General features: G+C 51.6%; 1 protein-coding gene across 7 annotated transcripts in view; it reads right to left on the bottom strand.

Moving 5' to 3' along the window:
- BBX (BBX high mobility group box domain containing) overlaps positions 1–4,792 on the bottom strand; it is a 281,884-nt gene extending 277,092 nt beyond the window's left edge. For 4 of the 7 annotated variants that reach the window (XM_065913527.1, XM_065913530.1, XM_065913529.1 and 1 more), the window contains exons 1-2: positions 4,658–4,792; positions 1,467–1,538 (exon numbers count right to left, since the gene is read on the bottom strand). The gene's annotated coding sequence lies outside the window, so the exon portion shown is untranslated. Of the gene's footprint in view, positions 1–1,466; positions 1,539–3,256; positions 3,274–3,619; positions 3,641–4,141; positions 4,159–4,657 lie in introns of those variants that run through there. The other 3 variants (XM_065913524.1, XM_065913522.1, XM_065913523.1) reach the window with 3 other exon arrangements.
- Between the last annotated feature and the right edge of the window lie 1,208 nt (positions 4,793–6,000).

Below are 6,000 nucleotides of genomic sequence, written 5' to 3' on the forward strand. Positions count from 1 at the left end.
ATGGGGAAAGAACTAACATTAAAAGTTTGCGACAGTGAACAAAATAATGTGCCTCACATGTATAAATGTGGTGTTCTTTAGTAATCAGGAATGCATTTTGAATACTCTTGCCATATGTTCAAAAATGAAAAACTTCTCTTGCAAACAAGCTTAAAAAAAAAAAATCAAAGAGGCTGAAATCCCATATTTCAGTGTGCACTAAATTCATCTTACAGACCCATCTCATTCTGACTGTTATGCATGTGACGTATTAGGAGGCTCTCCTAACTATCTGAAATAACAAGATAATTTACATTCCATTAAAGAGAGCTGGATACAGAGCTTCTGTTATACATCATCTAAAGTTCTCAGCAATGTCAAAGTATACTCTGCTACCATACAGAAACACTACCAGAAAAGCTTGGCCTTCAAATTCAATTTCTCTCAATACTCAGACAACCCTTTGGTGACACACGGCATCCCAGCAAGTCAGGGAACCAAACAAAATAAGGCCCCTTTTCTTTTTCGTTTATGGAAAACTGAATTCAAGTTCATTTTCATTCACAAAATATAGTCTGTCTTCAGTATGATACTATTACAAAGCACCAAAACTGATTTACATAATTTGTATGACCAGTTTTCTTAAATTGTCAGCAATGTAAGAATACCTGAGGTGTTTCTCGGCAAAATTACACGTTGGTTTTCTGAAGTTTGGGCTTACCACGCTGCTTTCAAATGTTAAACCCTCCGTTTTCACCTAGAGGGCTACTTCTCAAAAACAAACTTTTTAGGCACTTACTGTCCCACGTTATTTCACCAACTTTTCCAATTAGGGGCACAGATCTGAAAAAAGCACTCAGCAACAGATTTCAAAGTTGCTATTTTTCACATACACGGACTGTCAAAATATACCCAATTTCTCCAAATTTATAAATTTTGAAGCAAATTCAATGCATTAGTTATTTGCTTCTGAATCAAGCTGATATGCTAAATGCTAGATTTCATACACTGCCCAGTCCACCTTCCCTACTACAAGGCTAACTGTGATAAATTGCACAAGTTCCCAAGAAAAGAGGACCCAGAAAAAAGTAAGCAAATGTCAGATACTGTAATTTCTGGGAAATGCTTCCTTGGGTTTTTACTAATTCTCTCCACTCACAAGCTACAATCTTTCTACAAGATCATCTAGCATTAAATTCCCTAGGTTGTCAACTCTATGCAAAATTTCATTATGAAATAAAAAGAGAAAATAAGTATTCAAATGACACTTATTTGCAGAAAAACATTAAACGGACATTTAAACTATGTTAAAATAATAATAACCATAGCCGAATTCTAAATACTAAAAATCTGCTCCGGGAAACAATGAGACAAGATTTCTGGGGTGCTACAAGCCCAACAAGGCATCTTCTGACATGTACAGTAAGGACCCTTAGGTCATTACTAAACCCAGCTAGCTTCCCTATATGAAGAGTTTGCATACTTACTGAGGAAGGCAAACGGAAAGCACACAGAGAGGAAGATGAACTGCGGCAAAGCCTCTGTCATATGACAGTGACCTGTAAAGTATCAAATAAAGGTACATCATCAGTGTGATAGAGCCTCACAGTTGAGTGCGAACTCCTGCAACATCTACGAAGGAAGGACCCCCAAACCCAGGAGGCCCGCTCCCCACCAACCCCTCCTTCTCGCCATCCCCACCCCTACGCGCTGTGGGGCAATTAAGGCAAAGAGCTCCCTGTTTTCCAAGGGCAGAGGCTGAGGGTAGCCCAGATGGCATTCCAGGGTGTCTCCAGCACACTTTCTCCCTACTCCCGGTAATGTACAAGGCAGAAAGTTGATCTATTCTGCACACCCCAAACCCACACCGTGATCATTCATCAACTTGCACAAGTGATCGCCGCCCCCAGGAGAAATGCACCAGGAACCAAATCATGGCAATCGACAGACAGTCCGAGTCTCCCCGTGCTCAGAAGCCGGCCGGAGCTGGCAAGGCGACGGCAGCGGGTCCAGGTAGCGCAGCCCTCAGCCCTGCAGACCTGGGCGGCCACATATGTCGCCCAAACGCCCGGCCCCGGTCACAATCCCGAGATTAGAGATCGGAACCGAGCGGGGAACACATTCGCCAGGGCCCCCGGTGTCTAGTGTAGGGCCACCAGGTCTTCGAGGTCGGGGTGGGGGGAGATGGGCACCCGAGAGGGAGGAAGGGAGCGAGGGATCCCACCCCGGCTTTGTTGCTGGTCACCATCAAGTTTGCATCTTAGTACAAAATGTCGATCTTAAAGGCTGACAAGACAGAGGCAGAGGGAGAAAGAGAAAGGGAATAGAGTCCATCTTGCTTTGGGGAAGAGGGGGGAGAAAAAAAAATGAAGTGTAAATCCCACACTCCGGGCGTAAAAGTCTGCTAAACACCTTTCCATAACGGAGAAGCAACGAGTGGGGTGGCCCCGTCGCCGTGCCCGCTCGAACTGGCGGCGGTCTGGGCAGAAAACACCTCCCTCTCGCCGTCTTCCTCCTCCTTCCCCTCCTCCTCCTCCTCCCTCTCCTCCTCCTCCCGCGGGCCCCGGCGAAGATCCCGCCGCCACCGCCGCTGCCTCCGCTGCCCCCCGGGGAGGCACGGCCGCCCGGCCCGGCGCTGCCATTCCGGGCTTGGACCGCGCGGCGCGCGTGGGGCGGGAGCGGGGTGGCCGCGCGGGGACATCCGCACCGGGGACCCCCTGCGCCCCCTCGCCGCGGGCTGGCTCCAAAAGTCGAGCGAGCAGAGGTGGCGGCGGCGCGCAGAAGAGGGGGCGCGCGTGGGGGGGCCTCCCACGCCGCGAGTGGGCAACCCCAAGGGATGGCGAAGAACGCCCCTCCCCGCGCGGGGAAAGTACCCCAGTCCCCGGCAGCCCGGCGTCCGCGGCCGGGAGGCTGGAACTGGACGTGTCATTAGCAGGACAGGCAATGGTTTCAAAGCCCCAGGCCAATGACCATTAGCAGAGGCAGAGCTCGCTGCGTCCCCATCCCCCACCACCTCCACCCACCTTCCCCTCCGTACCACCCCCCACCTCCACCCCACCTCCCGAAACTTTTCAACGAGATCCACCTGGACTAATTTGTCCTCAGACAGTTAAAATACCGACTAGACCCTACACACCGGGAGGGACGGGGAATGCACGCTTTATTTTCCTTTCTACAGAAAGGAAAGCAAAAAATAGCTTCTCTCTCCGTCTCTCCCTCTCCCCCCCCACTCTGTCGTACATGTTGTGTCTTAGCTTTTTGCATCGTTTCGTTTTACCTTCCTCATTTAGCTGAAAGGATCGTGGATATTTCACACATAAACGTGTTCCAGATTCTTGGATTCAGGGTCCTTGTAAATTACAGGACTCACGTTAAGTTTCATACGACACCAAAAAATAAAAAATAATAATAATAATAACACATTTCTGAGGGTTGAGCGAGCGAGACGAGGTGGAGGAGGAAAAGAAACCTCGAGTCTGATTTCGGTAATTTACTAGCGACCCGGATCGCAGCAAATAACAGTGTAACACGAGTGTGGCTCCAGGGGGCTGGGGAGCTCTTTCTAGAGCCGTCGACCCCATCCCCGGATAAAGGATCTGCAAGTTTTCTGTCATCGCGACCATGCAATGCCATAACTTACCTTCAGAAATAAGACTTTAAACAGCCAAGGCCTTCCTCCTCCCCTCCGCCACCACCCCCGGCTTCGCTCTCTCCACCTTAAACTTATTGACACAACATAATCCCACATTCAAGCAAAATCCTGACACAGCCTCCCGCCCCTCTTCCCCCTCCTCTCCCCTCGCGTTCCCCCGTCCCTCTCTCCCTCGCCCTCCCCGCCGGCTTGCCCTCCCTCCTCTCCCCCACTCCCTCGCCCTCTTCCCCCTCTCCCCTATTCTTCCTCCTCGCCACTCTGGCACTGAAGCGGCACTTTCTCTACTCGCCGCGCATTTGGCTAGGGGCTGGGGGGCGGTAAGAGGGCACCGATCTGCGGGCCCGGAACACCCAGACCCCAACTCTCCAGATGAACTGTTCCCGGGCACCGACGCTCTCGAAACGTTCAGTCAGCCCACGGAGGGCTGGCGGCTCGTACCTTCCTCCGCTGCCCCGACTCCCCAGGCCCCACCTCCCCGGCACGCCGAGCCCCGGCGGGGGCTCCACGTACTTTCGCCGGGATGAAGTTTGGGGCTCCCCGGCGGCCGCCAGCCGCCCGCCGGCGTGAGGGCTCCGTTGTTGTTTTCCTCGGGCCGCCGCTGCCCGCGCCCCGGCTCCCGTGCCCCTCGCGGGCGGCGCTGCCTGAGCTCCCGAGAGGTGCTGGCTGCAAACGCAGCCTGGCACCGGCTGGCCTACTACTCCCCAGCCCGGCCCCCAGCCTCCCGCCCGCGGGGTGCCGCCTCCGCGCCCCCCGCCCGCCGCCGGCGCGGCCGCCGCGACCCTCGCCCCCGACCTCTCCCGACCCAAAGTTTTGGCGGAGGGGGAAAGTGCCCGGGGAGCGGGCCGGCCGGCGGCGGCTCCGGACGCGCGGGGTCCCCGCCGTCTTCCTCAAGTCCAGCCTACCGGCTGCCGCCGCGGCTCCTGCCGCGGAGTCCTTGGGGCTGCAGCCCAGCGGCTCGCAAGTGAGTAGGAAAACAGAAAGTGCGGGGCGAGCGCCCGGGAAGGGCCGGGGCTGGGGGCCGCTTACCTCGCGGGCTCGCCGGGCGCGAGGGCGTGTGTGTGGCTCGCCCTCGGCGGCCAGTCAGGGGCTCTCTGTGGGAAAGTGGAGAGGAGCTCGCGGAGCCGCTCTGCCTCCGCTTCACTGTACACTGCTCCACATACAGTACATGCAACCCGGAGAGACCGAAAACACTCATTTTATATAAGGCAGCCTGCCATTGGCCCGCTGCGTGACGGACAGGCCGCGCGGCCAAACAGAAGGCCCGTTACACCCAAACACACGCACACATACACACATTTTACAGAGACACACAAAGATCATCACATTTTCTATTTTCTAATGTTCGGGACCTGTAGACAGCGGGAGCGGACAGGTAGAGAGGCCCAGCAGAGGGGCTTGAGAGGGCAAAGCCCTGTCTGCACCAAGCCGCAAGGCTTGAGATGGGTGTCCTTTTGACTTGGGAGGGTTATAGTAATAAACTACAACTCCACTGGATATGGAAGTGAGGTTTTTTTTTTTTTTTTAATCGTTGCCTTGCGGTGCCCCATGGAAGAGGCGTGCATTGTGTTATGATTTTACAGCTTGACCTGGCCAACAAGTGGCCAGGAAAACCTTGATCAGCTTGCATTTCTTTTGTCAGTGGGTCAGCTATCACACAGGCCAAAATAGTCCAAGATAAGTTTATCAGGACGGTAATGGATTCGGGTTGTTAATGCTTCATTCGTAGGTAAATTGAGAAAAATCAACACAACAGTACACAGAAACAAAGATAATCATTTTGCTGAAACAGCCACTCTGCTTTTAACTGGTCAGAGGACTGCAGATCACCTGTGTGCACATATTAACAGTGTTGTAAAGTAGAGTAAGTCATGGAAGGTTGACTATTGACCCTCTTCCTTAAAAATAGACCTTTTGAGTCAACACATGCAAGATTTACATTTTGCATATTATATATATGATATTTGCATATTTCACATCATATATGAGCATTTTGGGTGACTTTCTGAGATGGTGAACCCAAGGACTTTGCCTTCTGATTTTTTTTTTCCTATGATGTGTCTCTGACCGATTATATTTGACAGTCCTAAATAAGCAAGTCAACAGGTTACTGGGAAAACAGCATAGCTAGAAACTATGAGGAATAAATTCTAGACCCAGCTCTTAAACTCACTACACAGTCTTGAGCAATTAATTTAGCCCCTCTAATGCTCAGATTTAGTTTGGGATTTTTTCATTTTTTTCTTTTTTAAGTTACAGTAAGAATCTTCTCCCAGTGTTCCTTCACTAAATATACTTTATTCAGCATTTACTGTGTACCAGACATTATCCTAGGCTCTAGATGTTTCCTTAAGATTCTTTCTGATTTAAGA

This window comes from Muntiacus reevesi, chromosome 21 (genome assembly GCF_963930625.1).
Source record: "Muntiacus reevesi chromosome 21, mMunRee1.1, whole genome shotgun sequence".
NCBI classification, from domain to species: domain Eukaryota; kingdom Metazoa; phylum Chordata; class Mammalia; order Artiodactyla; family Cervidae; genus Muntiacus; species Muntiacus reevesi.